The sequence below is a fragment of the Triticum aestivum genome, chromosome 3B (assembly GCF_018294505.1).
Source record: "Triticum aestivum cultivar Chinese Spring chromosome 3B, IWGSC CS RefSeq v2.1, whole genome shotgun sequence".
In the NCBI taxonomy this organism is placed as follows: Eukaryota; Viridiplantae; Streptophyta; class Magnoliopsida; order Poales; family Poaceae; genus Triticum; species Triticum aestivum.
In genome coordinates this window covers 562,852,657-562,863,695 of record NC_057801.1, presented here as the reverse complement: position 1 = coordinate 562,863,695, position 11,039 = coordinate 562,852,657, and the positions used below count along the sequence as shown (strand labels likewise).

The following is an 11,039-nucleotide window of genomic DNA, read 5'->3' as shown; positions in this document are numbered from 1 at the left end:
ATATATAGTAGATAAGTCTTTGTAGAGATTCCACTAGGTGGACTACATACGGAACAAAATGAATGAATCTACACTTAAAATGCATCTATATACATCCGCATGTGGTTCATGGTGAAATCTCTACAAAGACTTATATTTAGGAACGGAGGAAGTACTAGTATAGTACGTACTGTAATTTATCAGCGAGATGAATTTGTACAATGCTATGAAGCTTCCAGCTTCTGTTACATGTATCTTGCGTCCAAGGTTGCCCGTTGCAACATTTCATCAAATACAAAGGAGACTAACATGCATGCTATTGCGTCTCACTGATTGACAGATCATAGCAAATATGTACTCCCTCTGTTCCAAAATAAGTGTCTCAACTTTATGCAAACTTTAGTATAAAGTTGTACTACCACTAAAGTTGACACTTATTTTGGAATAGAGGCAGCTAAAGAAAAAAACGATCCATGCAGTCCCTAGCCCTTGAATCGTAAACCCTAACCAGGCTTCAATTTGTTGGCAACGTTCGAGCTTCCTAAGAAATGAAGTTTGTAACCTTTTGGCCATTGGATCATTTTGTGCAGTTTCACCAAAATCGAGATGAACATCCCTGTGGCAAAGAAATTGAAGAAGCGTGATTAGAATAAGATTACTGGGACTAGTTGATGAGACATAAACTCATCACAAGTATAGTACATAGAAGCCAGTAGAGGTATGTGTGGGGCAAAGAAGTAGAGAAATATCCACATGGAGTGATGTGGGCGGCTGGAGCAGTGGTGCAAGCCGGTTGTAAAGGGAGTTGTACCTGAGGGATGTCGGGACGTAGCTCAACCTTGAGGAGGGCGGCGGGAGGCGGCAACTGCCCACGTCGCGGTAGTGAGCAAGGGATGAAGGCAACCTCACCGGCTTTGTGAGAGAGAACGGCGGGGCCGCTTGATCGGGACGTGTCGACAGTGGGTTTTCGCCGTCGGCGACGGCGACCGCATCTACACTAAGCATCCACCCCTTCCCCCGGCGGACGTGATCTGTCGGGATGTTAAAGATGTGGCCACAGTCATTTTGTGCGAGAGAGTGTGAAGAGAGCAACCCCAGCAAGCAACCGTGTAGGCTGGCCCGTCCTAACTATGTATATATTGGAGTGGTTTCCTTTTCTCTCCATATGAACCTATCATATTGCGTACGTGCCACTAAAGAAAAAAAACTTTATTTATAAATGACGCGGCACCTACTGCTCGTTCTCCTATAACCTTGCGCTTGGCATCTCCAAAATATTAACCTTACGATTGGCTCTTCGCCTCTTCGGGAAGTCGAGCAATAATGGTACTGCAGTATATATCGTTCTGGCTATATGAGACCGAATGAATTGTTGCACGTCCACCACGTGGGCGAGGGTCGAGGGGCAAGGGAGAGTGCGTACTATTACGTCCGTTTTAGGGGGTGTTTGTTTCAAGGGACTTTTTAGTGTAGGGACTAGAAAAAGTCCCTTTTAAAGACTTTTTAACCAAACAGGAGGGACTACTAGGGACTAAAACTTGCTTTTTGGGACTTAATGAAGAAGACTCTCAAGGAGAGTCTTTTTTTGGACTCTTAGTGCCCCTCCCTGCACCCATTGCCTCGCCGCCCCATGGTGTTGTTTGGTTGTCATTTTTCTGTATACTAGGGGTAACTGTTGGGGAACGTAGTAATTTCAAAATTTTCCTACGCACACGCAAGATCATGGTGATGCATAGCAACGAGAGGGGAGAGTGTGTCCACGTACCCTCGTAGACCGAAAGCGGAAGCGTTAGAACAACGCGGTTGATGTAGCCGTACGTCTTCACGGCCCGACCGATCAAGCACCGTAACTACAGCACCTCCGAGTTTTAGCACACGTTCAGCTCGATGACGATCCCCGTACTCCGATCCAGCAGAATGTCGGGGAAGAGTTCCATCAGCACGACGGCATGGTGACGACCTTGATGTTCTACCGTCGCAGGGCTTCACCTAAGCACCGCTACAATATTATCGAGGAGGACTATGGTGGAGGGGGGCACCGCACACGGCTAAGAGATCAATGATCAATTGTTGTGTCTAGAGGTGCCCCCTGCCCCCGTATATAAAGGAGCCAGGGGGGAGGGGTGGCCGGCCTAGGAGGGGCGCGCCAAGGGGAGTCCTACTCCCACCGGGAGTAGGACTCCCTCCTTCCTTGTTGGACTGGAGAAGGGGGGAAGGAGGAGGGAGAGAGGAAGGAAAGGGGGTGCCGCCCCCCTCTCCTTGTCCTATTCGGACTAGGGGGGAGGGGCGCGCGGCCCAGCCCTTGCCTCCTCTCCTCTTCTCCACTAAGGCCCATGTAGGCCCATTAAGCCCCCCGAGGGGTTCCGGTAACCTCTCGGTACTCCGGTAAAATCCCGATTTCACCCAAAACACTTCCGATATCCAAACACTACTAGGAAAAACACTACCAGTAGCGTAGGTTTTTTGCATACCAGTAGCGCGTGCACGCGCTACTGCTACGGTGCTATAGCTAAATTTTAGCAGTAGCGCGTTTTTTACCCCACGCTACAGCTAAAAAAGTTACTAGTAGCGTGTTCCACCAGCGCTACTGCTATTACGTACACGCGCTACCAGTAATCAAATAGTAGTAGCGTTGGTAAACTACAAACGCTACTAGTATCCTATATACTAGTAGCGCCCAGTTCCTCCCCATGCTACTAGTAACTTATTAGGAATTAAAAAAATTAAAATGAAGCAATTCCATTTGGTCACACAATTTTCGTATCTACCATCACAATTTCTCATTGTAGCTAACGGCAACTCATGTATAATTCCTATCACATAGTGTTGTGTGCCTAGTCAATGTGCAAAGCCTGCCCGGCCTGATCATGTGGCCTGCAGCTGCGATGAAACACACCGAGCAACCTTGCGAGCCACACCTGACCAACGGCGGCCGCCGCCTTGAGTTGTGATGCCGTCACGTCCCTCGCCCTGACCCTCAGCTCCAGCAGGCCTCGATCGATGTCGTGCTCGTGCCTCACCACCAGTGGACGAAGGAATCCATCGGCAGCCACGACACCATCCAGTCCACGAATCTCTCGACGACCGTCAGTGTCGCCACCACAAGCCTGCAGCATTACCAACAGAGATTTAGAAACTTCAGATTCTTCAGAAGAATGACACGGAAAAACAATGTGGTACATGTTGATGCCAATGTGCTACAATTTTTTTCCGAGATTCTTATTTAAGCCATAATGCACAACTTAACTACACATTGAAGCGGCACATAGCTACTTCGATGACAAAAGATAACGCAAAAGATTAGAAGCAATTCTGTTGTGTTGGAAGCCCTAAAAAGAAACAGCACCTACAAAGCACATAAGGAGCTAGAGGCATAATTCTTTTGGTAATTTTCTATCTATCCATTTTTCTAAGTAGTCACTTCAATACCTTGATAACTTTCACGTTTTCAAAGATAACAAAGTTCATGAATCTACGGTTGGTAGAGCATAGTGACTATACAAACTGAAGCCTAGAATATATGCCTGCCAGTTCATAGACTTGACAAATGAATTCTGAAGTTAATGGGCTTTTCCTCTTTCCTGAAGAAATCATTTGGTCTGCTCTTTGTTGGTACTACCTAGAAGAATTAGAAATACAAAAAAATGGCATCACTGAACAAGGGTAGATAGACAAGGTCTGTCTTTTGTCCTCAAGTGAGAATTTAATTTATTAAAAAAAGACTAAAATTAGGTTTCATATATACACATAGTAGGAATTTACAGGAGAGTATAGCAGTAGCACCAAAACCAAAACAGTAAGAATGACGTCAAAATTGGAGATTCGGTAAAAAGAGTCATGTAAAAATGCTTACTGAGGATCGGATACTTACAGCTTTGCATAGCCCTTTAGACCAAACGCAAGGGCTTTGTCACAAAACCGTTGCACAAGCTTACGGGCAATAAATCTGTCACATACCTACAAAACTAAAGTTAAATGACAAAATACAATGATTCTAAGTGCTGAATTGGTGTTGCTCTGACACAATGATGCTAAGTGCGGAGTTTGGTGTTGCTCTGTGGAAGCAATTGGGTAAAGTTGGTTGTATAGAAGAGAAGCCCTACCATTCTATAGAAACGATTTTGTTACAAATCAAAAGAGGAGGTTGAGAATTTGTAATACCATAGTTACTATATTATCACATAAACTGCCCACTACCCAAGGAATTAATATCAATACTACATGGCTTATTCTAATCTACAAATTCTATTTCCTAAAAAAGGTATTGTCATGTTTCTAATGCTGGCACCAGTACCCACACTAGGAAAAGGGAGAACTGCAGTGTTTGTCCATTATAAACAACTGAAGAAACAAAGTAATAAATAGGATCACGAGAACAAACTTGCATATATAGTATTATTTGATAAAGTTTCTATGATTCAGGCAAACATTCTAAAAAGTGCATTAAGCAGACCTTTATAAATTCCTCAAAAGATAACTCCTTGGCCAAATCAGAACGTGTACTCCTTGTTGCCACTGTGCCAGTAGCATTGGATGATGATTCCTGCAGGATATGCATAATAAAGTTATTTGTGGACGGAGTAACTTCAAGTCGGAATCAGTTTCGGTTGAAGAGTTCAAGATGAGGCATGCCTCTTCCTTATTTGCAGTAGCAGATCCATAGCTCAAGATAACAGAAACATGAATACGGGCAGCGACAGCTGAACCGACCGGCGCAGCTTCCATGACTGAAGCCACCAATTTGTCAAGCCGGTTGAGATTCGTCTTCATCCCTAATTTCCCAAGCTTGCTGGCTGTGTTCTCCATTACGGCATGCACAAACACCAGATCAAATTCGGACGCATCCTGGACATTCCCCTCTGCAAATCCCAGCAGAGTGAACGCCCGGTCGATTATTCTAGTGTCCTTAGAACTACTGCCAGAACCTGACTGCGCGGCAAAATCCTCAGTTCCTCTTCATTTCTTCCGCACTAGCATCTCTTTTAATTACACAAAACAGTTGTGATTTTCATCCTACACTGACTTACGTACATGAAGTAATTTGCACCATTTAGTTGGCAAGCAAATCAAGAAGTATCTGATATGTTGTTTCATAAAGAGTGGTGAGCATGTGCTAGTTATCTGGCAGCAAATGGACGGACTCACTAGAGAAGATCCTAGGAGTGGCTTATACGACCAAATTAGTCTCAGTACTGAGACACACACACCAGCTGGGCAGCAGATCTGTAGACGGTGATTTAGAGTGGCTTATACGACCAAATTAGGCACACATGATTTAGTTGAAGAAACAATAAACGGTGAAGGATATAGAGCGGGAGCAAATCTGTGGTGGACGACCAACAGTTTGCAGTTAAGACTTAAGATGGACCCCCATGATTCTAGTCGAAGAAACTGAATTAGTCGGATTGAGAAGAGAGGAACGGATTTATACCTCAACTGCGCTGCGCTGCAAGATCCGGTGGCTTCCCCTGCCTACAGGCGCCTCTTCAGGCTGCTGCACATACTCACCGGCGAGCAGGTCGCCGGTGGCCGGCTGGATGTACGAGCCCTGGGGCCGGGGGCCGGCGGTCCGCTACGAGATCCACTCCACGGTTACCCATCTCTCTCTGCACATATCGGCATCTCCAAACGCGGTCCGCTGCATAATTCACCGTTGACCGCGAGGGTGCGGACGGAGAGGAAGCCGCATGAGGCTATGGAGGCGAACGCGTCGAGCTGGACCTTCCCCCCTCCGCCCCCAGCGAGCAGCGCCGCATGGCCGGCGGCGTACAACACCAGCGCCCGGCTCGGCTTGTCCACCATTGCTCCGCCGCGCCGACACACACTGCTTCCCCTTCCCCTTTCCCTTCTCACTCCGTCGCCTTATTCCGGAGAAGAACCGGGAGGGGATCCCGGTGGCAGAGGAGAGGAGAGGAGGTGGAGGGAATCTGGATCGGGAATGGGTGCGGTGTGGGGTTGAACTGGGACGGTTGGTGGGGTGGGTAATGGATCGGGGGTGGTCCGGTGTGGGACTGACGGACTGTGCTAGCGGTAGCGCAGGGTGTCTCACCGGCTCTACGGTTATTCATTAGCAGTGGCGTAGGTTTACGACCCACGCTATTGTTATGGTTTGTCCGGTGGGCACAGTCAAGAATTATTTACCAGTAGCATGCACCAAAGAAAGCAACGCTGCTGCTAAGCCATACCAGTAGCGTGCTTTGTACCCAGCGCTACTGGTAATTACCAGTAGCGTGGGGACACAAACAAACGCTACTGGTAAAGTTCTATGTATAAGCATTTTCCTAGTAGTGAAATATAGGCTTCCAATATATCAATCTTCATGTCTCGACCATTTCGAGACTCCTCGTCATGTCCGTAGTCTTATCCGGGACTCCGAACAAACTTCGGTACATCAAAACTCATAAACTCATAATATAATTGTCATCGAAACCTTAAGCGTGCGGACCCTACGGGTTCAAGAACTATGTAGACATGACCGAGACACGTTTCCGGTCAATAACCAATAGCGGAACCTGGATGCTCATATTGGCTCCTACATATTCTACGAAGATCTTTATCGGTCAAACCGCATAACAACATACGTTGTTCTCTGTGTCATCGGTATGTTACTTGCCCGAGATTTGATCGTCCGTATCTCAATACCTAGTTCAATCTCGTTACCGGCAAGTCTCTTTACTCGTTACATAATGCATCATTCTGTAACTAACTCATTAGCTACATTGCTTGCAAGGCTTATAGTGATGTGCATTACCGAGAGGGCCCAGAGATACCTCTACGACAATCGGGGTGACAAAACCTAATCTCAAAATACGCCAACCCAACATGTACCTTTGGAGACACCTGTAGAGCTCCTTTATAATCACCCAGTTACGTTGTGACGTTTGGTAGCACACAAAGTGTTCCTTCGGTAAATGGGAGTTGCATAATCTCATAGTTGTAGGAACATGTATAAGTCATGAAGAAAGCAATAGCAACATACTAAACGATCAAGTGCTAAGCTAACGGAATGAGTCAAGTCAATCACATCATTCTTCTAATGATGTGATCCCGTTAATCAAATGACAACTCATGTCTATGGTTAGGAAACATAACCATCTTTGATTAATGAGCTAGTCAAGTAGAGGCATACTAGTGACATTAAGTTTGTCTATGTATTCACACATGTATCATGTTTCCGGTTAATACAATTCTAGCACGAATAATAAACATTTATCATGATATGAGGAAATAAATAATAACTTTATTATTGCCTCTAGGGCATATTTCCTTCAGTCTCCCACTTGCACTAGAGTCAATAATCTAGATTACACAGTAATGATTCTAACACCTATGGAGTCTTAGTGCTGATCATGTTTTGCTCGTGGAAGAGGCTTAGTCAATGGGTCTGCAACATTCAGATACGTATGTATCTTGCAAATCTCTATGTCTCCCACCTAGACTTGGTCCCGGATGGAATTGAAGCGTCTCTTGATGTGCTTGGTCCTCTTGTGAAATCTGGATTCCTTTGCCAAGGCAATTGCACGAGTATTGTCATAGAAGATCATCATTGGTCCCGATGCACTAAGTATGACACCTAGATCGGAAATGAACTCCTTCATCCAGACTCCTTCATTTGCTGCTTCCAAAGCAGCTATGTACTCTGCTTCGCATGTAGATCCCGCCACGACGCTTTGTTTGGAACTGCACCAACTGACAGCTCCACCGTTCAATATAAACATGTATCTGGTTTGCGATTTAGAATCGTCTGGATCAGTGTCAAAGCTTGCATCGACGTAACCATTTACGACTAGCTTTTTGTCACCTCCATAAACGAGAAACATATCCTTAGTCCTTTTCAGGTATTTCAGGATGTTCTTGACCACTGTCCAGTGATCCACTCCTGGATTACTTTGGTACCTCCCTGCCAAATTTATTGCTAAGCATGCGTCAGGTCTGGTACACAGCATTGCATACATGATAGAGCCCATGGCTGAAGCATAGGGAATATTTTTCATTTTCTCTCTATCTTCTGCTGTGGTCGGGCATTGAGTCTGACTCAACTTCACACCTTGTAATACAGGCAAGAACCCTTTCTTTGAGTGATCCATATTGAACCTTTTCAAAACTTTATCAAGGTATGTGCTTTGTGAAAGTCCAATTAAGCGTCTTGATCTATCTCTATAGATCTTGATGCCCAATATGTAAGCAGCTTCACTGAGGTCTTTCACTGAAAAACTTTTATTCAAGTATCCCTTTATGCTATCCAGAAATTCTATATCATTTCCAATTAACAATATGTCATCTACATATAATATCAGAAATGCTACAGAGCTCCCACTCACTTTTTTGTAAATACAGGCTTCTCCAAAAGTCTGTATAAAACCATATGCTTTGATCACACTATCAAAGCGCTTATTCCAACTCCGAGAGGCTTGCACCAGTCCATAAATGGATCGCTGGAGCTTGCACACTTTGTTAGCACCTTTTGGATCGACAAAACCTTCTGGTTGCATCATATACAACTCTTCCTCCGGAAATCCATTTAGGAATGCAATTTTGCAATCCATTTGCCATATTTCATAATCATAAAATGCGGCAATCGCTAACATGATTCGGACAGACTTAAGCATCGCTACGGGTGAGAAAGTCTCATCGTAGTCAACCCCTTGAACTTGTCGAAAACCTTTTGCAACAAGTCAAGCTTTCTAGACAATTACATTACCATCAGCGTCAGTCTTCTTCTAGAAAATCCATTTATTCTCGATGGCTTGCCGATCATCGGGCAAGTCATCCAAAGTCCATACTTTGTTCTCATACATGGATCCCATCTCAGATTTCATAGCCTCAAGCCATTTTGCGGAATCTGGGCTCATCATCACTTCCTCATAGTTCGTAGGTTCGTCATGGTCAAGTAACATGGCTTCCAGAATAGGGTTACCGTACCACTCTGGTGCAGATCTTACTCTAGTTGACCTACGAGGTTCGGTAGTAACTTGATCTGAAGTTTCATGATCAATATCATTAGCTTCCTCACTGATTGGTGTAGTTGTCACAGGAACGGTTTCTTGTGATGAACTACTTTCCAATAAGGGAGTAGGTACAGTTACCTCATCAAGTTCTACTTTCCTCCCACTCACTTCTTTCGAGAGAAACTCCTTCTCTAGAAAGGATCCGAATTTAGCAACACAAATCTTGCCCTCGGATCTGTGATAGAAGGTATACCCAATAGTCTCTTTTGGGTATCCTATGAAGACACATTTCTCCGATTTCGGTTCGAGCTTATCTGGTTGAAGTTTCTTCACATAAGCATCGCAGCCCCAAACTTTAAGAAACGACAACTTTGGTTTCTTGCCAAACCACAGTTCATAAGGCGTCGTCTCAACGGATTTTGATGGTGCCCTATTTAATGTGAATGCAGCCGTCTCTAAAGCATAACCCCAAAACGATAGCGGTAAATCAGTGAGAGACATCATAGATCGCACCATATCTAGTAAAGTGCGATTATGATATTCGGACACACCATTTCGTTGTGGTGTTCCGGATGGCGTGAGTTGCGAAACTATTCCACATTGCTTCAAATGTAAACCAAACTCGTAACTCAAATATTCTCCTCCACGATCAGATCGTAGAAACTTTATTTTCCTGTTACGATGATTTTCCACTTCACTCTGAAATTCTTTGAACTTTTCAAATGTTTCAGACTTGCGTTTCATCAAGTAGATATACCCATATCTGCTCAAATCATCTGTGAAGGTGAGAAAACAAAGATACCCACTGTGAGCCTCAATATTCATTGGACCACACACATCAGTATGTATGATTTCCAATAAATCAGTTGCTCGCTCCATAGTTCCGGAGAACGGCCTTTTAATCATCTTGCCCATGAGGCACGGTTCGCAAGTACCAAGTGATTCATAATCAAGTGATTCCAGAAGTCCATCAGTATGGAGTTTCTTCATGCGCTTTACACCAATATGACCCAAACGGCAGTGCCACAAATAAGTTGCACTATCATTATCAACTCTACATCTTTTTGCTTCAACATATGTGTATCACTATTATCGAGATTTAATAAAAATAGACCACTCTTCAAGGGTGCATGACCATAAAAGATATTACTCATATAAATAGAACAACCATTATTCTCTGATTTAAATGAATAACTGTCTCGCATCAAAAAAGATCCAGATATAATGTTCATGCTCAACGCTGGCACCAAATAACAATTATTCAGGTCTCAAACTAATCCTGAAGGTAGATGTAGAGGTAGCGTGCCGACTGCGATCACATCGACTTTGGAACCATTTCCTACGCGCATCGTCACCTCGTCCTTAGCCAATCTTCGCTTAATCCGTAGTCCCTGTTTCGAGTGGCAAATATTAGCAACAGAACCAGTGTCAAATACCCATGTGCTACTGCGAGCATTAGTAAGGTACACATCAATAACATGTATATCACATATACCTTTGTTCACCTTGCCATCCTTCTTATCCGCCAAATACTTGGGGCAGTTCCGCTTCTAGTGACCAGTCTACTTGCAGTAGAAGCACTCAGTCTCAGGCATAGGTCCAGACTTGGGTTTCTTCTCTTGAGCAGCAACTTGTTTGTTGTTCTTCTTGAAGTTCCCCTTCTTCTTCCCTTTACCCTTTTTCTTGAAACTAGTGGTCTTATTGACCATCAACACTTGATGCTCCTTTTTTATTTCTACCTCCGCGGCCTTTAGCATTGCGAAGAGCTCGGGAATAGTCTTGTCCATCCCTTGCATATTATAGTTCATCACAAAGCTCTTGTAGCTTGGTGGCTGATTGAAGAATTCTGTCAATGACACTATCATTAGGAAGATTAACTCCCAGTTGAATCAAGTGATTATTATACCTAGACATTTTGAGTATGTGTTCACTGACAGAACTATTCTCCTCCATCTTGCAGCTATAGAACTTATTGGAGACTTCATATCTCTCAATCCGGGCATTTGCTTGAAATATTAACTTCAACTCCTGGAACATCTCATATGCTCCATGACGTTCAAAACATCGTTGAAGTCCCGGTTCTAAGCCGTAAAGCATGGCACACTGAACTAT

At 44.3% G+C, this 11,039-nt stretch overlaps 1 pseudogene; it reads right to left on the bottom strand.

Annotated features, from left to right (window-relative positions):
• Positions 1-2,813: 2,813 nt before the first annotated feature.
• LOC123067600 (uncharacterized) lies at positions 2,814-5,781 on the bottom strand (annotated as a pseudogene).
• Between the last annotated feature and the right edge of the window lie 5,258 nt (positions 5,782-11,039).